General features: G+C 46.6%; 1 long non-coding RNA gene across 3 annotated transcripts; it reads right to left on the reverse strand.

The window, feature by feature from the left end:
* Positions 1-16,193: 16,193 nt before the first annotated feature.
* LOC138831958 (uncharacterized) lies at positions 16,194-24,077 on the reverse strand. 3 transcript variants are annotated; one of them, XR_011373469.1, is made up of 6 exons: positions 23,975-24,077; positions 23,844-23,903; positions 21,919-21,985; positions 17,915-18,050; positions 17,691-17,814; positions 16,194-16,708 (listed from the first exon to the last, which is right to left on the reverse strand). It is a non-coding gene; the product is annotated as an uncharacterized lncRNA (long non-coding RNA). The 3 variants fall into 3 exon arrangements; XR_011373467.1 differs by having other exon boundaries at positions 23,844-24,077; XR_011373468.1 differs by lacking the exon at positions 17,915-18,050 and having other exon boundaries at positions 23,844-24,077.
* Between the last annotated feature and the right edge of the window lie 274 nt (positions 24,078-24,351).

Raw genomic sequence — 24,351 nt, forward strand, 5'->3', positions numbered from 1 at the left:
GTTCAAAGCCAGCCTGGGCAGGAACATCCGTGAGACTCTTATCTCCAATTAACCACCAGAAAACCAGAAGGGGCGCTGTGGCTCAAGTGGTAGAGCGCTTGCCTTGAGCTGAAGAGCTGAGGGACAGTGCCCAGGCCCAGAGTTCAAGACCCATGACTGACCCCCCCAAAAAAATAAAATAAAAAGTACCAAGAATAGAGCTTAAGAAGAGAGCCTAACCTGGCTGCCCTCCTCCTTAGCACATCCTCTAAATCCCTCCAAGACATCTTCTGCGTTGGGGGCACTGATCTCCCTGCTCAGAAGGCTGGTGTCATCCCTACTTTGTTCTCATGGTCTGACGATGGATGTGGGAGCCCCCCCGGGTTTGTTATCCACTGCCACCAGCCGGGTGGTCTCAGCAGCAGACACTGAGTGCCTCATGCCTGAGAGGCTGTATGTGCAGGACTGAGGTGTCAGCAGGGTTGGTTTTCCCAGAGGGCTGTGCGGGAGACACTGGTGATCCTCAGCCTGCAGATGCATTGATCTCTGCACTCATCTCCAAGCATTCGCTCTGTCTGCATATCCAGCTCTGTGTCCATGCTCTCCACTTGTAGAGATACAGTACTGCTGGGCTAGGGCCTGCCCTGCTCCAGGACCAGCACACCCTTCTACGTACATCTGCAGCAACTCTACGTCTAATGTTGTCCAGCTCTGAGGTACTGGAGGTTAGGACTTCAACATTCAGATTTTAGGTAAACACAACTCAATTTGTAACCCCAAGTGAATGATTTGGATAGGTTTCTCAACCTCAGATCTTTAGCATTATTTTTTTTTAATTTTTAATTAGGAGAGAGTCTGTGCCAGGTGGACACTTGTAACTGACTTCAACTGTGACCTGGAGAGTTGCTCACAGTACCTGTCATGCAAAGGTCATTTACTGCCTCTAAATAATCCAATTCTTACCCTACATTCTTACTCGATTGTTGTTAGATTAGTAGATTAGCTCTTCATTCTCACTTGTGCCCTGGAGTGTGTGTGTGTGTATGTGTGTGGTGCTTGAAGTTGAACTCAGGGCCTGGGTGCTATCACTTGCTCATGCTCTATCATTAGAGCCACACCTCCACTTCTGACTTTTTTACTGGTTCATTAGAGATAAGTGTCTCACGGACTTTACTGCCCAGGCTGGCTTTGAACCTCAACCCTCAGATCTCACCTCAGCCTGCTGAGTAGCTAAAATGAGGCATTAAGCCATTGGTACCCAGCTTAGTTTGCCTTTTAAGGGATTATCTGCTAGATTCTCCCTCCATTTAGAGAAGTGCTCTGTTGTTTAAAAACAAGATAAAGCCAGGCCTGATGACATACGCCTGTAATCCTAATTCTAATCAAGATCCCAGAGGATCTTGAGTTCAATGTCAGTCTAAGTAAAAGTAAACTGATCCAGATGCATGAATCAAATAGTAGAGGGCTTGCCTAGCAGGCATGAAACCTTGAATTTGATCCTCACTGTTGAGAAACAAAACAAAACGAAAGCCAAAAAAAGTAAAGCACCAATCCAAAAACTCCACAAAAATGAGACAGATCTGCCCCACACCCACCCAGGCCAATGCTGTTTGTCAGCTCCAAGTCCTCCTATTGATTCCAGCAGCCCTTGTCTGCCGCGTTTCCGGCTGATTTACTGGCGAAGACTAGACCAGTAACATCTGTATTGTTCCGCCATCCTCACGCCACCACAGAATCAATACAAATGTTTTGAGAAAGATGAAGTCTTTAGAGTCTGCGCCATATCCATAAACTAAGCAGCAGAGTTCTGGAGTTTGTCATTTCGTTGATCGGTTAAAGAGAGAACAGGAGATTGCATAGAAGGGAGGGAATGGGGCCCAAAGAATTCAGGATCCCAAGTGCCAGGTCTTGAGACTCCTTGGCTTTGCAGTGGGTGCTGGGTTTTGGTGGGCAGCTGATTTGGGGCCTCCCCAGTAAGTTGTATCATCTGATTCATACCCTTCATAATCACCCAACTTCAGAACTATAGAAAACTGAGACTTTTCCTACAGCTCTTTCTCAGGGAAAGGTCTAGATGAGGTGGGGGTGGAGGGGAGAGGGAGAGGGAGAGAAAGGGGAGGAGGGGAATTGGGTCTCTGCACCTGCCTGGACATGAAGACGGGACAAATGGAGGCCGGTTGTGAGCACCATTCTTTACAAGGACAGCTTTACCAGCCTCTGTTACAGGCCTGTGTGTGGCTTCTGATTATGAATTCATGCTTTAGGTTTTTAAATTGTATTTCCTTTCATTCCTTCCTATTTGTCCACTTTGGTTAAATTTGACCAGAGTGTCTGAAGGAGAACTCACTGGGCAGGAAGCGTGGTTAATGGAGGCTCCCCTGAGCTTGAACAATGCACTACACTTTCTTTCCTTTGATAGGATAGCTTAACTTTTAAAAAAAGTTCTTACAGATGTCTCAATGCCTTCTTAGGACAAAAGCACAGGCAGGAAGAGCCATGGTGAATGCTAAGCTATGTTGAAGACACAGCTGCCAAGGACAGAGTGGCAGTAATCCTGGCTCTACCTACTTACTAGCTGTGTGCTCCTGGGGGACATTCACTCACTCGCTCTGGGCCTTGCCTCTCTCCGCTTCTAGGCGTGTCTACTTGAAAAGATTGTTGACTGCCTGTTTCTTCTTTAAAAACTTATTGAGATTAAGTGATTACATGAATTTCACCAATTTCACAGTATTGTGGGTAGTGATACTTAGCTAAAATCACTAACACATTTTAACCTTCACAAGGTGCTTTATTGACTGCCTATTTCTGAGATTTGCTTCAAGGATTAAATGAGAGAATCCTGTCTGGTTCATGGTAAGCAAGGTCTAGATGGGAAACAACTGGCCGACTTAAAAATGTCTTTTAAAAAATCTAGCCTTCTAACTTACAATTCTACCCTTCCTCCGTTACAGATGTGAGCAACTCAAGCAGGAAAGTGGCTTGCCAGATGAAATGAAAATTAATTTGAATTAATAAAATACCACAAAATATATGGATTGGATAAAAAGAAACTCAAGAAATGGAGGTCACTATAACGCAGGAAAAGAACCCAAAAGGACTAGAGATGGGCAGAGAGGCATAATGACTGTCAGAGGTACCAATGCCCTGATGCCATCATTTCCCAAAAAGGGAAACTGAGGCAAGAAGCAGTCACATGCTGTTCTTGCAGTGAGCCACAGAAATCTGGAAGGCTGCAGACCCAAAGAAGAGGAGGAGGAGGAGGGTTTACTCCCTCAGGTGAGCGCAGCTGCCTAGCCATCCATACCAGCTTCCTCCTTCCTGGCTCCTATAGAATGTTCTGGAAGGACCTGGAAGCTTCTCTACTGACTGCCCTCACCACAGTTCAAGAAGCAGAGACAGTTATATGAGGAAAGAACACAGAACACTTTACAGTGTGTTCCCCTTTCTTCTGTTTCTTTGTCATCCCTCTAGGAACAGGAGACAGATAACCTTTCAATAATCTGAAATTCCAATAAAAAGAAACTCTCTGGAAAGTACATCGTGTTTGGGGAGGCTTTGGCTTTCTGCACACTTGAAGGATTTTCATCAGCCCTCCAATTCCTCCTGGGAGATTTGGAGGCATGGACAGAAGCACTGTTCACGGAATGAAAGGTCACTATCACAAGAGGCGCGTTTAGCTAAACAAATCTGACAGGGCCAAGTGGAAAGCTCAAGGTGGATGCGCGGTTGCTGTTAATGCCCTGGGCAGGGGCAGCCTCTGCTGCTCCATCCTGGGCTGAGGCAGAGATGGGCCTTTCTCTGCTTGCTTGTGTATTTGTTTATTCTTCTCTGTCTTTATTTGTCTATATTCTCTAGTCTCATTTCCCTACACTCCAAACACAGCCTGACTTTATAACCATGCACATCTCCACTCAGTGACAGTTGCATTCTGCCCTCTGGATGGACAGAAGGCCTTTCTTAGACCTCCCTCGTTTCTACCTCTTCCTGGCCTCGGCTTTCATCAGCACCACAGAATCACGCCACGCTCCTCTCACTGCAAGTTCAAGACCTTTGCTATCCGTATGGCGGTACCTCACTCAACACCCCAAGATGCACCAAGGAAGCTTCTGGAAAGGGCCATGAGCCTCAGCCTGAGAGCTCAGCAATGCCAGAAGGCAAGTCCTGGGCCTCTAGTCCCAAAACGTTCCCAGAAGGTACACCCCAAAAGTGGGTGTGGATTCCATGGTAGTTCCTAGGTGTGTGATAGCTTTGGGCTGGCTATGGGAGTTGGTTTTGATCGATGGTCCTGGAAGCTTGGGTTCAGCAGCTTTCCCAGCCATTCTCAGACCCAGGATGCCAGAAACTTCCAAAGGGATGTCCACCATTGAGGGACTGGAACTGGCCCTTAGCAAGAGTTGGGTGGAGGTAGAGCAAGCACAACAGACTGGGGGGCGGGGGGAGTGCTGGTTCTGGGGCTTGAACTCAGGAACTCAGGGCTTGAGTGCTGTCCCTGAGCCTCTTTGTACTCAAGGCTAGAGCTCTACCACTTGAACCACAGTGCCACTATTGGCTTTTTATGAGTAATTTATTGAGATAAGAACATCATGGACTTTCCTGCCTGGACTGGCTTTGAACCATGATCCTCAGATCTCATCTGAGTGGCTAGGGTTACAGGTACCCAGCCACAACAGTCTGTTGATTGATACATTGTGATTTTGAGGTTGTGACAATGAATCCTAATTGTCAACTTCATTGGAATGAGAAGGGCCTAGCAGATTAGTAAAACAAATCTCTGGGCATTTTTTTTTTGAGTCAGTCGTGGGGCTTGAACTCAGGGCCTGGGCTCAGTCCCTGAGCTTTTTCACTCAAGGCTAGTGTTCTACCACTTTGATCCACAGCACCACTTCAGGTTTTCTGGTGGTTAATTGGAGATAAGAGTCTCATGGACTTTCCTGCCTGAGTTGGCTTCAAACCATGATCCTCATATCTCAGCCTCCTGAGTAGCTAGGATTACAGGCGTGAGACATGGGTGCCCAGTTGTCTGAGCATTTCTGAAGACATTTCCATACAAAATTCACAAAGGGGTGATGACCTGCCCTGAACATAGCATCCACAGATGGCATGAAAGGGGGAAGGGGAGAAAGTTAGCAGCGGGGTGTCCACTCAGCCCTGGGGGTGTAAGCTGTGCAGCTCCCCCACGAAGCAAAAGCTTCGAAGCTGTGAGCCAAATAAGTCCTACCTTATATTCTTCAATTACATCTTTTGTCACAGTGATGCCAAAGTCACGAGCACAGAGGTCAAGTCTGACAGGAAGTCCTCATCTTACAAACTGAAAAATAAAATCCCAGGTTTGGGTTCACGTTCCTCAGAAAAGAAGGTCATTGAAGTCACTGAAAAGATACGCCTTTCTCTGTTGAAAATAATAGGCATATCATCTTAGATATAATAGATATATTTCCCAAAGGATTGAGTGCGAACCTTACTTAGGCATTCTAAATTTCCGGGCAGGCTTGACATTTGAAAGGAAACCATCAAGTATTTGGGTCTGCTCAGAGGAAGCTGCCAGTGTCTCAGGAAGGCCTTGAAGCCCTGTCCTGCTTCCTCGATGCTGCCCTCTTGTGGTCACCTGAGCATGTGCAGACAACGCACGTAGATTGCTGCTCCTCTATTTCTTCAACTTAACTTGATTTTTCCCTGCAAAGATGGAGGGTTGCCACACAGAGGGTCGCCATCACGGGTGCTCTAGCCACGTTTTGGTGGAGGAGATAAGAGAAATCACAGAATTCCTTTTCTTTTGAGTAGGACATACAACTAGCATATTCATTGCATTAATTTGCCTATCTACTGAAAGGGGTGATTGATTCTCGAGCCTTTCAGGTGGACACAGTTTTCCCCATAAAACAAAAACACTACTTTCATAATAAAGCTAAGATGTTTGCTTGTTTTTTTTCCTCCTTTCATTCACTCCTCGGTATACACAGAGTTTTCCAGAAGCTACATATGCATGATAATGCTCACGTCTTAACATTACTACTTGCTTTGAAAACAGAGGGTTTTTCCCCACAAAACCTTTTTACCTTACAATGTGTATATCATTATACTTAAACTTATACCAATTTTTTTACACCCACAGAATAAACCCAGGTGATCTTTACAGTGTAAAGGGGGGCACAAGAACAAATACCTTGAAAACTGCTGGTATGAAGGAACCAGGGGATGGGCTGGGGGCAGGAAGAAGAGCCACTCCTGAAGCTATGGTACACAGGGCCTGTGAAGACACAAGTGGCGGTAGCCAGGTACCAGTGGCTCATGCTTGTAATCCCAGCTACTCAGGAGGCTGAGATATGAGGATCATGGTTCAAAACCAACCCAGGCAGAAAAGTCTGTGAGACTCTTATCTCCAATAAACTACTTATAAAAAGCCAGAAGTGGTGCTGTGGTTCAAGTGGTAGAGCGCCAACCTTGGGCAAAAAGAAGCTCAGAGACAAAGCCTAAGTAATCCCTGAGTTCAAGCCCTGGGACAGGCGCACACACACACACACACACACACACACACACACACACACACACACACACACACATACACACACGAAAACTGCAGGAACTGGAGTCCTCTCAGTCTCCAAGTAGTTCTTATCTTCATGGAATTTTGTTTTAAACAACAACAACAAAAGTGCTTGTGTGCTCTCTCTCTCCTTTCCTCCTGCCTCTCTCTTATCTGTTCTCTGAGTTCAGGTTTCTAGTCTGAGGACTTCCCCTTCCATAGTGATTGACATTCCCCATCCTCCCAGCTCCCCCAGAACATTCTCTCCTTACTGGCAGCTTACCTGCGAGGTTGAGCCTTGAACCATACCAGGCTCTGTAGAAAAGCCAGGGGCCCTAAGCAAGGCCTTCGCAGTCACACAGGACCCTTCCCACCCAGGCCCAGAGTGGGCTGTGCCCTGACAGGAAGTGCCCACCCACTGTCCCGGAAGTGCTCTGGATGAAGCTGCTAGAGCTGAGAGACAGAAGGCTGTGGATGACATGCTTACAGATGTATCCTCACACACAAGAACCTACAAGAGAGCACAACTCCAAGACTGGCAGGCTGGGGAAAGGGAATCCCCAGGGCAGATCTCCTTTTCTAGTGCAAAACCTGCTCCTGTCCCCCCCCCCTTCCTTGTCTTTCTGCAGACACAGACAGAGCCCTTGCTGCCATCTGCCAGCCCGGCCCCTCCGTCACCCCAGCGCCCCTCCAGCGTCCTGCTGCTGCTGCCCAGGCCTAGGTACTCCTGTCTCTTCACCTTCTGTACCACAGCCATGCACCTGCTTTCTCACTTCCTAACAACTGGCGGCTGGGAATATGGGGCTTCCCCCAACCCAATGTCTACAGGCCCAGGCCATGGTGGAGCACAGATCCTTAGCGTGAACAGCCACGCGTCTCACGGTCCTCAATGCGCACGGCTGCCCTCACAGGCGTTTTATGGGAGACCACAGAGTAAGAGCCAGACGCTCCAGCAGGTCTCAGGCTCCACTGGATAAGTTGGAGGCTGATTTACTCTGTGGCTTGAAGCACATTCACCTCGGGTCCATTCTCTGCTTCTCGGGAGGCCTTCTGAGGCTGGAGCCTCCTTTCCTGTCAGGGAAGATGTCATGGGCTGGCTGTTTGCAGCTCCATCCTGTTCTCAGCATGCATCTGGAAACCACAGGTGCCAGGCTCCACAGGAGTCCTCCATAGTTTCTATCCTACACCTAGCTTCTCTAGCAGCCACAGGGAATAAGGGGGGCTCCTGGGAGATGTGAGGACACTGGGTGGCAGGAGAAAGCAGGGCCTTGGGTCTGGGTTTGGTAGGAAGGCTCTCCCTGAAGCCTCCTTGGTCTTCAGCACTCTTCAAGTATTGCAAGAACAACTCTTAAAGAATCAAAGCCATACCACATGCCATGCCAGCTTCTACCACACTCTCTCTCTCCCTCTCTCTCTCCCTCTCTCTCTCCCTCTCTCTCTCTCTCTCTCCCTCTCTCTCTCACTCCCTCTCTCTTTCTCCCTCTCCTCCATCACATCCATGTGTAAGTGAAGGTGAGGGGAGGATTTGCCTCAGTGTGTTGTGTTGGGATCAGTTATCTTAGCTCCTGTAAAGTGTTTAGAAAGGCACCTGCCATGTAATTAGCCCTCCATAAATAAATACTGTACAGAGGGGTTACAATTACGTGGGTAAGATAATGAGCACATTTCTTATCAAGCATTGTAGCCTCCTGCTTTGTTTCCCCTTCATGTCCTCTCCCCCATCCCCCCACTAAAGTTGTAAAGTTCGTTTTTTGACATAATGGCTTGTACATCTCATTGTTGCAATGGATCCTCCTGTATCCCTGTTTTAACAATTTGTTTTATCCCTTCCCCTCCACATATACCAACATCATTGTCTTTTAAGTCTCAGTTGAACATTAGTTCCTCAGGCTGGAGGCGTGCCTGCCTAGCAAGGAAAAGCCCTGAGTTCAAACCCCAGTACTACCAAAAGATAAAAACAAAAAACAAATCAATCTAGGCACTAATGGCTCACGGCTACTCAAGAGGCTGAGATCTGAAGACCTGGGGTTCAAAGCCAGCCGGGGCAGATAAGTCCCAAAGAAGCTTATCTACAACTAACCACTAAAAAGCCGGAAGTGGAGGTATGGTTCAAGTGGTAGAGCTTCCAGCCTTAAACACAAATGCAGACCCCCAACTTCAAGCCTCAGTACTGGTACACACACACACACACACACACACACAAATGAACAAAAGGCAAAACAACAACAATAACAACCAAAAACATGCTCAGAATTCCATCTGTCTCCTACTAGTATACTATGTCATAGCTCTACCCTAGCTGTAATTAGATATTTTGGGTGTGATTGCTACCATCTTCACCTGGGCACCAAAAGGTCAAAGAGAACAGAAAGTGTACATTTGCTACATTCTAGTAGCACAGTGTGTGGCACAGTCTGCTGGACACACAAAGGAACCAGTGAATGGATGAGTGTTGGCCTGCATTCACGAATGAATGAAAGCTGCTTCCAGAGCTTTCCAGTGCCATGGCTTCCAGGATGAACTCACTCTGGAAGAAATCTCTTGGACTCCAATTTCCTGGTGGCTTAAAAGACTATGTTTCCGAAAAGGAACCTATCAGGAACCCAGTTTGAGGGTGAAGATCCTTCCTGAGCCAATGACATGCATGTCTTGAAGAAGTTGTTGTCTGGATATCACAGGCATCCATTCAGACTGGGCTATGTAACAAATCCTATCACTCATTAAACATGTTGGCTCAGAAATGCAATTTCTTGTTGGAATCCTTTGGAAGGCTCTGGGGAAAGTCCAGATTTCTAAGCCCCATCCCAACCTATAAACCACTTTTGACCAGCCTGGGAACCTTGGATTCTGATATGCTCTACAGGTGATACTGCTGTAACCAGCCTACATAGACCAGCTCTTGCCTTGTCAGTCTGCCCTTACAAAGAAGAGAAAACAAAGGGATGCCAACTCTGCAGAAAGATAACATAGGTTTCTAACTGCTCACAGAAGTTGGCTGGTTTGCCTGGGACCTGAAAACATAGAACAGCACATAACACAAATATCACATTATAGATCTGTTAGCCTGGATATGAGATCTGATTATAAGGCCTTGGCAACACCTCCTCCAGAGCTCTTGATGTGAGCAGAGCAAATGTTACAGTGTTTAGTAAAAGGAGCCAAACATCCTCCAAGAGGCTCCTCACACTTAGCAGGGACCAAGTTCAACCCAATATGACCCAGAGTTCGTTGTCTCCATGCTGATAACCCAGACACAAGGCTGAGTCCTGCTGGTCTAGGGTTTGGTACCTAGCTGTTCCCAGCTGTATGTACACAGAGGAGGTCATCACCAGGATTCTCTGACCCAGGTTTCCCTGGGAACTCTTGACAGATGTATGGGCTAATTCTTGGGAGCAGGGAAGAGTTGTGCTGTGCTTCATTGGATGCTGCTTAGTGCATTATGGCTTTTACTGCTAAGGAACCATTTAAAAATGACTTCAGGCCTTACCAATTTTCCCTTTTCTACCTGCCCTTCCCCTCTCTCTACCCTGCTCTGAGAGAATGACTCCAATCTCACAAGTCCATCTTAGGTAGAACTTCAGGGACTGTTGTGTGCAATCAGGAAGTTCCACCTTTCCCCCCCACTCTCCCCCATGGAGAAAATATAAAAGAAAGAACCTTTGTAAGGATTGCATGAACAAGATCCAAAAAGAAAATGGTAAACTAAAAAGAAAGATTGAGTAATGTTACCCACACTGAAGTTTCAAATTTTCACTTGCCATAGACCAGTAGAAAGTACTTAAGACAATTTGTGAAGGATATCTTCAGAAGTCATAAGGGATATCTCAGAATCAATCATAAAAAGACAAATACAATTTTTAAAATGGACAAAGGCAATGGTAGTGGAGGTAACCTGTGGTGAGAAAAATGAATAAACAAATGGCCAATATGAACATGGAAAAAGGTCAACCAGAACTGGGTATACTGGCACATGACTATAATCCCAGCAATTAGGAAGCTGAGGATGGAGGACTGTGAATTTGAGGCTATCCTGAGCTATATACTTAGACCCTTTCTCACAAAAAAAGAGAGAGATGGAGGAGGGATCTGAAAGGAAGGAAGGAAGAAAGAAAGAAAGAAAGGGAAGAGAAGGAGGAAGAAAAAGAGGGAAGGAGGAAGGGGAAGAGAGAGGGAAGGAAAAGGAAAGAAAAGAAAGACTGAGGGAGAGGAGGGAAGGAGAGGGAGGGAGGGAGGAGATATGGAGGCAAGGAGAGAGGGAAGGAAGGAGGGAAAGGAGGAAAGGGAAGGAAGGAAGGAAGGAAGGAAAGAAGAAAGGAAGATAGGAAGGGAGGGAGGGAGGGAAGGAGGGAAGAAAGGAGGGAGGGAGGGAAGGAAGAAGAGAGGGAGGGAGGGAGGAAGAAATGAAAGAGGGAAGGAAGGAAGGAAGGGAAGGAGGGAAAGAGGGAGGGAAGGAGGGAGGGAGGGAAGAAGGAAGAAAGGAAAGAAGGAAGGGAGGGAGGGAGGGAAGAAGGAAGAAAGGAAAGAGGGAAGAGAGGGAGGGAGGGAGGGAGGGAGGGAGAGAGGGAGGGAGGGAGGGAGGAAGGAAGAAAGAAAGGAAAGAGGGAAGAGAGGGAGGCAGAAGGGAGGTAGAAGGGGGGGAGGAAAGAAAGACCAGACACATTTTACACAGAGACCTCCAAGCTGAAATAATTGTATACTTCCTGACAGAGTGTCAAGAAGACAGTAAATTAACAGGTTGGTAGTGTTGAGTGTCGAGATACTAAGTAATAGTTTCTACACTGGTAGAGTAAGAGAGGTGTAAATCAGTAAAAAGCACTTCAGAAATATGTCCAGCAGTACCTGCACCATTTCTCTCCTGCATATAAATGGTGGAGAACCACTAATCTCCATGAGAAACATGCACAAGAAGTCTGCTATAGCCATGCCTGTAGACATGCAAAACTGGAGACAAACAAAATGTCTATTAATCAGTGAGTGGATAAGGGTTAATGATACACATGCACACAATAGAGAAACATTAGCATTGACAGTTAATGGGGTCAGAACAATGTTTAATGGGGACAATATGTGTGAAAGGATAGTTTGGGAGTGGACCCAATTATATAGAACTTTGCAAAAAGCCTTATATACCATTTGCAGACACATGCATACTGGTAGGAAAATAAAATAAAAACATCAGTGAAAGGAAATGGGATTCAGGGGAACTACAATTGTGTTTACATGTTTTATTTTTTTTACCTTAAACAAATGTTAACACAGGTTAACAACTGTTAACTTGTGTTTAGTTGAGACAATGGCTTTGTGAGATCTCAAACCTTTAATCTAAGAGATAAGCATTCCTAAAATATAGATGACCTCAATAACCTTATTGCATGAAAAATGTACCTTCTTCACATCGTGAAGTACCTGTATCACTGTTCAAATTTCCAATTGTCTCATCCTTTACAATGTTTCAGGATCTAATTGAGGACCACACACACTCTAGGAAGTTTAGGCTTCCAGACTGAAGCCATGTAGAAGAAAATTGGACTTCTGCACTCCCACCTTTATTTTTTTTTAAGAAATCAGGAGAGTTGTTCTTACTATTTTTTTTTGGTCAGTCGTGGGGTTTGAACTCTGGGCCTGTGTCCGTCAGCTCTTCATTCAACTCAAGGCTAGTGTTCTACCACTTGAGCCACAGCACCGCTTCCAGTTTTCTGGTGGTTGACTGGAGATTAGAGCCTCATGGACTTTCCTGCCCTGGCTGGCTTTGAACTGTGATCCTCAGATCTCAGCTTCCTGAAATCCTAGCTAGGATTAAAGGCATAGCCACTAGCACCTGGCTATTATTACTTTTTTTAACTTGCCAAGGTATGGTAGCCATTCAAAATCTATTTTCCCAGATCCCAAGCGTCCAGCCTCCTAACCAGAAGCATTTGGTGCACGGGCTGCAGAATCAGACTCTGGGCAGATGGCTCAGAGTCCACCACATTTGTAGTTAACCCAATCAGTGCCACTTACCCTCAATAGCTCCCTGGAGGTCTAATTAATTTAGAGGCGTAAGGGACTCTTTTGGCCACTAGAGGGGGCCCAGGGAACTGCATGAACTTCACAATTGCCTCAAAGCCAACTTGAAGGGTTTATTAACAAGACAGACTGAACCCGCCCGCCTAGTAAGGCTCCTCCCTCTGTCAGATCCTTTCAACAGAGCAGACCAGACCTCAAGGAGACAGAACTTATTCCCTCCACTGGCTGGAAAAGGCCAAGGTGAGCTGTCAGTTGTCTGGTTGGATGATTTGATCAGCTCAGCCCACAACTAACAACGGTCTTCCCCGTAGATCTACTGAACAACAACACAGCATATACCCTTTCTCTGCTAATAAGCACTTCAGGCTCTGTTAACCAATACAAACTTCCACCATGAAGCAAACCGAGAGCTGTATAGTAAGCAGCATTGGACATTCATAATTATGGATGGTTTGTGGGAACATCTCACATGTGGGAACTGGGGTACCCAGGCTCTTGCAAGTGTCTTCTTCCTGCCTCTAGATCCATTGCTGGAACTTGAGGGGCCTGAGACAGAAGCTACCCCCTGAGATCCATTGTCTGTCAACTTTATCTGGAGAGTGTATATTACAGCAGTCTCTTTTCACCTACCATTTTGCCTCTTACCATTTCAAGTTATTTGTAGTCAACTACTGTCTGAAAGTAGTGAATGGAATTTTCCAGAAATAAACAATTCAAAAGGTTTAAACTCTGTCCAACTCTGAGTAGCATAATGAAAACTTGAGTCCTCCCGCCCAGGATGTGACTCACTGTGTGGTCCAGCTGAACACATTAGCTGCCTGCCCATTTGTCACTTAGTAACTGCCTTGGGCATCAGCTTAAGCATGGCTGTTCCCAACGCTTGTGGACAAGTAACCCTGATTGCACTTAATAATGGACAAGGCAAGCAATTACTGGCAATTGGATGTACTGAAGAGAAGTCAGAAAGTGTAACTTTAACTGTATAAGGTTCTAATTATTCTAACATTAGCCATTGTTGCTTATTTCTTACTGGTTCTAGTTTACAAATTAGACTTTGTCATAGATATGTCTGTGAAGGGAATAAGGATACATCGTTTATCATATACACATAGACATATACATACTATGTGCAGTTTCAGGTATCGGCCGAAGGTCTTGGACCATATCCCCTGTGGATGAATGTGACCACTATAATTTCCTAGGGATGCTGTCATAAAGTATCACATCCTAGGCAGTTGATAACAACAGAAACGTGTTTCTCTCACAGTACCTAAGGCCTGATGTCCAGTGGGACCTATGCTTTCTTGAGGAGATATCCTCCTTGTTTCTCCTAGCTTTGGGTATTTTCCAGCAATCCTTAGTGGTTTGGGGTGTGAAGATGGTCATCTTCTCCCTGTGTCTTCCTGTCATCTTCCCTCTGCATTCATGGGTCATCAAAGTAGAGCCTCAGGCCCCCGGTGACCTCGTTTAGCTGAAGAACCCCTATCAAGACTCCATCTCCAAATAAGGTTTCATTTTGCAGTACTGAGGCTTAAGATTTCTTTTTGGAAGAGACATGATTCCCCCTGTGACAGGAAACACAATGTAAACAAGAAAACGTTTGCAGAGCTTGGGGTGACAAATGCCATGAGTCAGGCATGAATGCGCCCGCCTCCCCCAGGAGGTCCCAGGGGAGAGCTACACACAGAAGTAATTGTGTTGTAGAAAGTGGCATACAGTGACATTAATGAGAACAGCAAACACGAGAACCGAAGTGAGCTTGCTAATCTGAATCACAACACACTTACTCCATTTGTTCATTTCCCATGGGATAAAGGTAAACTGAGGCACAATAAGTCTTTTTTATAGAATGTATTTGTGCATATAACGAGCCTGCCAGCTTCAGATGAGATGTGACCTAGGAGATCTACCACAGCAACACTAGGTGGAGGCCTCCAGAGGACAGGCCCAGAAAATCCAAGCAACTGTGTGTGAATGGTTACAAATCTCACTGCTGTTTACTTGGTCTCTCCCATTGGGCAATTCCTCTTTTGCAAATTCCCTGGTTGACCCTGATTGGTTGAGCTAGAGTTCTGTTTTTAATACAAGCATTTACAAGAAATAGCTCAAGTTTGAGGTGGGGAAGGCACAGATATGGAGAACAAAGGGTGAACAAATTTAGCAATGGTGCTCAGCAGACATGAACTACACAACTTGTGGGTTGGGGTGCGGGGGAGGGGGGACTGAGAGAAAGCAAAGGAAGGGGTGACATTGTCCAAAAAGAAAAGTATTCATTACCTGACTTGTGGAATGGCAACCAACTCCTCTCTACATCACCTCTATACTAACAATAAAAATTAAAATAATAATAAAAGAATTTTAAAAAAGGAATAGCGCAAGGGTTTTGGTTACTGTTGTTGAGTTGTTGTGTGTCTGTGTATGTGGGTGTGAGTCCTGGGGCTTGAACTCAGGGCCTGGGTGCTGTCCCTGAGCAATTTTCTCAAGGCTAGCACTCTACCAGTTGAGCCACAGCTCCATGTCCAGCTTTTAGATGGTTAACTAGTAACTAGAGATAAGTCTCATGGACATTCTTGCCTAGGCTAATTTTGAACCAGGATCATTAGGTCTCAGCCTCCTGAGTAGCTAGGACCAGTATAAGCCACTAGTGTGTGGGTTCAAGTTAAGTTTTGCTTATGTTTATCAATCAAGTAAGGTTGGGGGTCACTTAACAGTGTTGTCAAGTATTGCCTGCATCAAGATTCCACAAACCTGGCTTCCATTTTCATTGATTTTAACAGTAAGATCATGTAGAAAATAAAAGCCAGCCAGGTGCCGTGGCTCACAGCCATTTAGGAGGCTGAGATCTGAGAATCAATGTCCAAATCCAGCCCTGCAGGAAAAGTCTGTGAGACTCCAATTAATTAGTGATTAATTCAATTAATTAGCAAATAATTCCCATTAACTGGCCAAAAGTGGATGTGTGGATCAAGTGGTAGAGTACCAGCTGATAAAAAGCTGAGGGACAGTGACCAGGCCCTGAGTTCAAATGCCATAATCAAGGGAGAGAGAGGGTGGGGAAGGAAGGAAGGAAGGAAGGAAGGAAGGAAGGAAGGAAGGAAGGAAGGAAGGAAGGAAGGAAGGGAGAGAGGGAGGGAGGGAGAGAGGGAGGGAGGGAGAGAGGGAGGGAGGGAGGGAGGGAGGGAGACAGGAAGGCAGGAAGGGAGGGAGGGAGAAAGGAAGGAATGAAAGAAGGAAGGAAGGAAGGAAGGAAGGAAGGAAGGAAGGAAGGAAGGAAGGAAGGGTGGTTTAAGTGGTAGAGTACTAGTTGTGAGCAAAAAACCTCATGGACAATGCCTAGTCCCTGAGTTCAAGCCCCGGGACTGGCGCGCGCGCGCGCACACACACACACACACACACACACACACACACACACACACAATCATAGAATTCTCTTTTTTTAATACTAAACCACAGAGGACTGGTATGAACCACTCACAAAACCACATCCACCCCCTTCTCAGAAGCCCAAGTGCTCTCTGTGTGTAGGAGGCCGCTTTGCCGGGTCCCATCTGCGAAAGTCCATCCCACCTGCAGCTTTGAGGCAGAGCGTCCACAGCAGCGCGTTCAGGGTGCAGCAGGCGCTGGGCTGCACAGGCCGCTCCTCAGCTCCTGCCAAAGCTGCCGGATGCACAGCATCGGGCCCAGTCCCAGGATGAAGGTCAGCACACAGTGTCCCAAGAAGAGAGAGAACCGCAGGGAAAGAGGCACGCTATGTTCAAGTCTCGCAGTGTGCCACCCTGCTCTATAAAATGCATGTGTAGAACATGCAGTCCTAAAACATCCACTCTTGAAGTCCATAAAGATACAATCTGGTGCTGAGGGCTTCTCTCAAAGTCAGTGAGTACTTTGCTGTGTGGCTCAAGGAGGGAGGGACGCATGACTTGGGGTGACAGAGCCCAGGGCGGGGCTCACAGCGCCACTTCTGATTTTCTGGTGGTTTATTGGAGATAAGAGTTTCAAGAACTTTCCTGCCCGGGCTGGCTTTGAACCGTGATCCTAAGATCTCAGCTTCCTGAGTAGCTAGGATGACAGGCATGAGCCACCGGCTTCTGGCTACAATTTTGTTGTTGTTGTACAAACTCATTTGTGTGGTGTCGTTTCTAGGACTTCAGATCACTGAGCAAAGGTGGCTGGAGTGTTCAGCTCCACAGTTATCATGGGCTAGGAAAGGTGAGGAAGAGAAATATGGGAGACCCTAAAGAGGAGACCATAATCATTGGCCTCTATAGTCCTGTGGTCATGACACATGATATCCTGTCTTCCAGCCTTACCACGCTCCTAGCTCATGGAGCTATGCCCTGCTTCTTCCAGTGTGGACTGTGCCTGCTTATTTTCTAGCTTCTAATGGTTTGAGTACCCAGCACAACACGGACCAACACATCTCTGTGGTTTATCCAGCTCAGCTTGGCATGTGTCCTTCCTAACACTGGCCCGGTTTTGTTGGTGGTGGTGGTGTCATTATTCATGGGGATTGATCTCAGAGCCTGGGCACTTGCGCTCATAGTGTTCTACCACGCTGAGCCACAGCGCCACTTTTGGTTTTCTGGTGGTTCATTGGAGATCAGAGTCTCATGGACTTTCCTGCCTGGGCTGGCTTTGAACCGTGATCCTCAGATCTCAGTCTCCTGAGTAGCTAGGATTACAGGTGTGAGCCAGCAGCGCGCAGCCCTCCTCATCTTAGCTTTCCCCTTTGTTCACACTCATCTTCTCCTGGGGCCCCCAGACACTGTGAAATGGCTCTTCTATGGATCTCTGCTGTCATCTACAATTGACAGCATTTCCAGGGCCCTATGTAAACACTGACCTATGAAAGTCACTTGGCCCAGTAGATGCTCCATTCTTCCTAGTTACGTCCTAGATGAAAGGACCAGGGCTTCATCTCTGTACCCAGAACCTAGACAACAAAGGCAGGGCCTAGCCCAGGGCCAGGGCAGGACTGTGCTCTAGTACTGCAAGGGGATTCCTGATCCTTCAGCTTGGTGAGGAGACTCAGACTCTGTGGAGAAGCTAAGTCCTTCTTTAACACTTGCACACTGCAGCACAATGAAGTACCTGGTGTCTAGACTCCGCTTGGAAGAACTAGGCCAGCGCTAATCCCAGCCAGATCCATGCCCGAGTTACTGGAAGGCTCGGGGATCCATACCTTGCTTTTGAGAATGTTTGCCTGGTTACGTTGGTGTGTGAAAATGCGTGGGAAGGGTCCCACAAGGAACGGCCCACGCTGGCAGTACAGCTGCGTGAAGTGTTTCAAGACAGTCTCATTGTCACTAAAAAATAAAACACACACATACACTCAAAAATATCAGGCAGAAGGTTCCACTAGATCTGGACCTGGGAGGAGATTCCTGAGCTGCCCACTGGGGTTACCAGCAAATCCAAAGGTAGCTGTGGGGCGTATTTGTGTATTTCCTCAGTAATGACCGACCCCCGCACAGAGACCACCTTGGGTCACCAAGGTGTGGGTGTTTCCACAAAATTCGCTCAGGCTCCTCCATTCCAGATCCTAAGGAAGAGAGATGACTTTGTCTTACTGATCATCATTGCTAGTGGCTCAAACATGAGAGTTATGAGAACATGGAACCTGTCCTGGGAGCAAAGAGAAGTTTTGAGAGGCCCAGGCCAGGCCCTGAGAGCACACCAAAGCAGAGTGTCCGTGCTGTCCAGGCCTGGGTCCCTGACACCATAGCCGCATCACCTGAGAGTGTGTGAAGATCTCAGATTCTACCAGGTGCTGCTGGCTCACACCCGGATCCTAGCCACTCAGGGGGCTGAGATTTGAGCATCGAAATTCAAAGCCAACCTGGGCCAAGAAGTCTGTGAGACTCTTTCTCCAAACAACCAGCACAAAGCCGGAAGTGGAGCTGTGGTTCAAGGGGTAGAGCATCTGTCTTGAGGAAAAAAGCCAAGCAAATGGCTTGAGATCCTGAGTTCAAAGCTTAGTACTGGCACGCAAATAAACAAGTGTAAAAATAAAATAACTCACATTCATGTTCCTCATATGGAAACCTTAGACCTATTGAATAGGAGAAAGCTGGCAAGGAACTGAGCTTCTGCCTGGCAACCAGGCCTCCTGACGATCTGGATGCCCAAGTTGGATAAGTGCCTATAACTATAGGCCCTGTCGCAAGAGATGTCCAGGTTACACCCAGACCCACAGAACTGGAATTGCTGGGTAGGAGACCCAGGGGTGAGGTTGGTAAAGTGTCTGGACAACGTTTTCTAGACTCAGAGTCCTCTCCTACTGCGCAGAGATGACCAGAGGCGGGAAACATTCTTGAGGAGTAGCAGTAGTTCTTTCTACTGGCTGCCTAGTAGGACCCACGGGAGCTCTTACAGAAGCCAGCTGCCTGGGCTCCAGTCCCAGAGACTCTGAGTTCTTGGGCCTAAGGCAGGACTCTAGGTGCATCCATGGTCAGAATCATGGGACTAGGCATGAGTAAGCGTCCCCCTCAGTCACCTAGACCCACCCAGAAAGCCTCGCCGCTCACAGCATGTGGAAGGGTATGGGCTGCCCCAGCTAGGCTTGTGGTATAGTCATTCCTTCCTTCCTTTAATCATTCACTTACCACATGCTTTGCTCATGCACAAATATAGACTGAATACTTAGGTGCTAGGCACAATTCTGGGCTGGTCTCTTTTTCTTTTACTTCTCCTCTGACTCCTCCTTGTCCTCCTCCTCTTCTTCCTCTTGTTCTTCCTCCCCTATCCCTCCCCCTCCTCCTCCTCCTCCTCTCCACTCTTTTTGGTGGGACAAGGGTTTAAACTCAGGCCTTTGTATATGATAAACAGGTTCTGTACCAATTGCATCACAGCCCCAGTCCATTTTGCTTTATTTTTCGAAAGAGTCTCAAGCTTTTGCTAGCCTTGCCACCTCAGTCTTTCTACCTATGCCTTTCACATCTCTGAACTTACAGGTATGCACCACTATTCCTATCTTGTTGTTTTTTTTTTTGGTCGGTCGTGGGGCTTGAACTCTGGGCCTGGGCGCTGTCCCTCAGCTCTTCAGCTCAAGGCTAGCGCTCTACCACTTGAGCTACAGCGCCACTTCCGGTTTTCTGGTGGTTTATTGGAGATAGGAGTTTCACGGTCTCTCCTGCCCGGGCTGGCTTTGAACCGCGATCCTCAGATCTCAGCCTCCTGAGTAGCTAGGATTACAGGCGTGAGCCACCAGCGCCCGGCCTATTCCTATCTTGTTTATTGATGGGGCCTTGCTAACTTTTTGCCCAGGCTGGGCTTGATCTTCAATCTTCCCACCACCATCCTCTTGGTCTCTAACTTTCCATCAGCTGGGATTATAGGCATGAACCACTGAGTGGACTGTTTTATGCTGGGAAGACCTTATTTATGTAACGTCAGCTCTGGGAATGTGACACTGGCATATTCATTTGACAACAGCGAGGGAAAAGTCTTGAAGAAAGCTTAAAGTCTAGGCTGGGGGAATAAGTGCATGGGTTCTAAAGGTGGAAGGTGTTTGGTGTCTTGAAGGTAAAATAATCGTCTGGAGTCAGCGAGCAGGAAGATGGTAGCTAATGCCAGCCTGCCACTGAGGGAATCTGAGTTGATGACTAATATGTCTGACTTTCATTTGTGATACTCTGACTACTGAATTGAGAATAAACCCTAAGAAAATCCTACCAATGATTCCTATGGAGGCTATAAACAAGAACTGGCATACAGAACTCACTGAGGGGAAGGGGGTTAATCCTGGGTTCAAATCACACCCCCAGCTGTGTAACTTCAAAGAAGTAACCCCACTCTTCCTTAAACTGAGCTCTCTCCATCCATAATAAAACAAGACAAACACATTTCAGCCACAAGAGGGTGCTCCCTTCCTCTGAGAAGCATTTCCATGGGCAAAATGAGTTAAAAAAAAAAAATCTCCCAAGGCAAGTGAGCTGCAAGATCCAGAGGTTTGGAAGCAAAACCCAATCAAACTTTCTCATCCAGACTTCCTACCCACTTTCTCACAAGCCAATGGGCAGGATGCAAACAGCATGGCATTTGAAGCCACTGTCCCTGGGAGGTCTCCACCCTAGTAAGGAACAGGCAAGGGACAGGAACCCCATTACCTGGCTGCTGATGGAGACACACAGGAAGTTTATAAGCCAGGGTGAGCAGAGCAGGGACTATGAAAGATGCCAAGGACAGCATGACCCCAAGGAGGACAAGGACATGTTTACTTCTTTAAGGAAGAGAGGACACAGAGAGTTTCCTGCATATTTATAAACTGTGGCCATCCCATTTGTGGACATCATCTCTGGTGGCCTTGCTTTGTGAGAGGAAGGGGTCTCTGATGAACAGGGAGAGCTGGGTGTGGTGGGAGACCATTCACTAGTTGTGCATCCTTGGCTTGAGTCTCCTTGTCTACAAGTAGGGCTGAAGGTCCTTGCCTGCCCCACCCAGAAGCTTACTATGTAGCCCCCAATAAAACCATGCTTGGGACTGTCCCTTGTCACCTGTGAAACACTGGACTTAAGTGACAAAGTAGGAGAGAAATTAGTTGTAGGAGGCAAGATAGGACACAAAGTGGACACTTATTCCAAGGACAGGGAAGGATGATATAATAGGAAGGCATTAACAGTTTGAATATGCAGTGGCCCCCATGGGAACACAGGTGAAATATTTGGTCCTCAGTTGGTGAAACTATTCTGGAATGTTCTGGAAACTCTAGGAGGTGGGGCCTAGATGGAGAACTAGGTCACTGAAGTACATCCTTGGAGGCTACATCTTGTCCCACATCCTCTCCTTCCTCCACTTAACTTCCTGTCCACCATGAGATGAATAGTCTCTACCACCCTATGCTGTACTGCCATGATATTCTGCCTAAGCCCATGGAACCAAGCAACTATGGATCAAACCCTCTGAACCTGTAGGCCAAAACAAATCCTTCCTAATTACCTTATTCTCTACAGGATATGGTCAAGGCAATGCAATGTCTGAATACAGAAGGAAATCCTGGCGGACTGTGGGACAGTCACGTGGGAAGGGAATAAAGAATTGGGCAGAGGAACAGCATGACAGGGGAAGCCATACCAGGCTATGTTATCAAGGTGGCCCAATGCTGAGCTCTTCCAGAATGTTCTGCAGAGCCTCAGGAAATGACATTCAGAATGGGGGGTGGGAGGGAACAGGGCAGGGAGGGGGAGCAGGTAAGTGATGTGAAGGAGAAAATATTTTCCTAATATCTTCAAGTCATCAAGGGTTGAGGGTGGCCACAAATTAATTCTATCATCCTGCGGAACTGTGCATCTCTTACAGGTCTCCTGCAGGAGACCTAGCTGGAACCGTGACAGGTTCTGCAGCAAGAAAGAAGAAAGTGAGGACAGACTGTAAGGGTGAGGGGTGCGGTGGGGTTGACGCGGCTGTCTTACCTGCTCACAATGGAAAGGCAGGCACTAAGGACCGACAGTAACAGAAATGTCAAACACAGATGTCTCCCTTTAAAAAGAAAAAAGTCATTTATCATTATTACTCATGCTCTTTGATCTGGTAATGCCTCTGGAGAGCATGTATTCTAAAGAAACACTGAAGCTGGAGACGAACGGTTGCCACGAAACTATTCATCAGGCCAATATTTATGAGAGCGCATATGGAAATAATCTAAGCATTTAACAATGAGAGAAGGGATGAATAAATTACAGCTTATTCATGAAATGAAATGTTAGGTAGACACTGCAATTATTAAATAAAATAACAGGGAAATGCAGATATCACAAAAGTATCTTTAAAAGATGTTAAGCCAGGCATGAGAGTCTCATCCCTATAATCCTAGCTACTCAGGAAGTGGAAATCTGAGGCTCTCAGTTCAAAGCCAGTCTCTCCAATTATTTTTTTTTTTAATCTCCAAAGCCGGGTACCTGTAAGCCTACTACTCAGGAGGCTGAGATCTGAGGATTTGGGTTCCAAGCCAGCCCAAACAAGACACTTATTTCCAATTAATCACCAAAAGGCCAAAAGTAGAGCATAGCTCAGGTGATAGACACCATCTTTGAGCAAAATTGGCTCAGAGACAGCATTCAGACCCTGAGTTCAAGCCCCAGGATCAGCACAAACATAAAAGAAAAGTTCCAATTACTAAAGGAATTATCTCTAACCAATAAAAAGCCAAAAATAGAGTGTGGCTCAAGGGGCAGAGCAGCAGCCTTGAGAGCAAAAGCTAAGGAAGAGTTCAGGGCCCCAAGTTCAAGTCCCAGTACTGGAACATACATAAAAAAGATGTTAAAGCGCTTGTGTGTGTGTGTGTGTGTGTGTGTGTGTGTGTGTGTGTGTGTGTTGCTTTCATGTATAAAAAACTGAACAGAAAAAAAAAAACCTATCAGATTAGACACCAAAATAGTAACAGTGAATTTACCATGCCTGAATGATAAAGGATTGGGATGAATATTCCCCCTTTTAGTCATAATCCTTTCTAATATTTCCCAAATTGAACACATATTTTAACACAAAATGAATACTAAATCTCTTCAAAGATGGCATGAGGAGTCCACACAGTTAACCTCCCCATGGATTAGTGAGGCTGTAAGGTGATTTTTAAACCAACAAAAATGAAGGTGACAAACACAGTCTATGCAGAAGCGTGTACACCCACCCCTCACTGAGGGCGCTGTAAATTCCTTCCAGGGCAATTGCAGTGTGTAACAAGCACCACAAGATTGCTCCTAGCCTTTGACCCCATAATTCCACTTAGAAACAGGTCCCCAAGGAAATAACCCCGAGAAACAAAACAATCATGTGTGTTCAAAGGCAATCATGGCGGTGCCATTTATAATCATGAAAAAAATGGGCGCAATCTAGGTGCCCAGCCATAAAAAAAGGTGCATAAATCCTCAAACTGACAGATTTACAGGTCATAGCATCATGCGTATAAGAACTAGAACGGAAAATGCTTGAGCACGGATTGCAAGTCTGTAATATATACTGAGATTAGAAGAAGGTGTGGGAATAGCAGAATTCATTTTAAGGGTTTTTTTATTTGTTTGATTTTTGGTGTCAGTCCTGGGGCTTAAACTTAGGGCCTGAGTGCTGTCCCTATCCCTAGTGATTAAAGCTAGTGCTCTACCATTTTAGCCACAGCACCATTTCTGGTTTTTTGGTAGTTAATTGGAGATAAGAGTCTCACAGACTTTCCTGCCCCAACCGGCCATGAATCACAATCTTCAGATCTCAGCCTCCTGAGTAGCTAGGACTACAGGGTGAGCCACGGATACCCAGCTCACTTCCGAAGTTTTCCTCTACATCATCTGTGGGCTTTGAGAAAGGGGTCACAAGGGGAGGGACAAACCCCAGGTCCACTTACTTTCCATAGACAGAGATGAACAGCGGTGTTACAGCAGTGGTACCAAGTCCAACCATTGCACTGTGGGGAGAGAAAGAAAGAAAAAGAGTGACCACCTCCCTTGAGGTCCCCAGTCTGCCCACCTTTCTCACCTGCCTAGGCTGGGAGGAAAAGTTCCTGGGGTATGGTGTGGACTTTAGGGAAGGAGAACTGAATTTGATTTGGAGATATTTCCCCTTCCCCATCTCATTGTTCCTTAAACCCAGCCTGGGTGGTAGGTGAGCTTGCTGTTTTACAAGGCAAGCATTCCGCTGTGTTTCCTCTTGTGTTTGTAGAAACAGAACCATCATGGGTCTCCTAGGAGAGCCGTGGGAACCGGTCTCCATCATGTCCCAGGAATGCAGCGTGGGGGGCGGGGGCCTTCGGCCCCTTGCCTGGCCCCTCCCGCATCTCTAGGTGGAAAGAATGTGTCCCTGCCGGACTACAGCCTGGTTCAGACAACACTGTGGTGAAAAGTCCTCGGTTCCCA

The sequence above is a fragment of the Dipodomys merriami genome, unplaced genomic scaffold (genome assembly GCF_024711535.1).
Source record: "Dipodomys merriami isolate MVZ:Mamm:240054 unplaced genomic scaffold, mDipMer1.0.p SCAF_2, whole genome shotgun sequence".
Classification (NCBI taxonomy): domain Eukaryota; kingdom Metazoa; phylum Chordata; class Mammalia; order Rodentia; family Heteromyidae; genus Dipodomys; species Dipodomys merriami.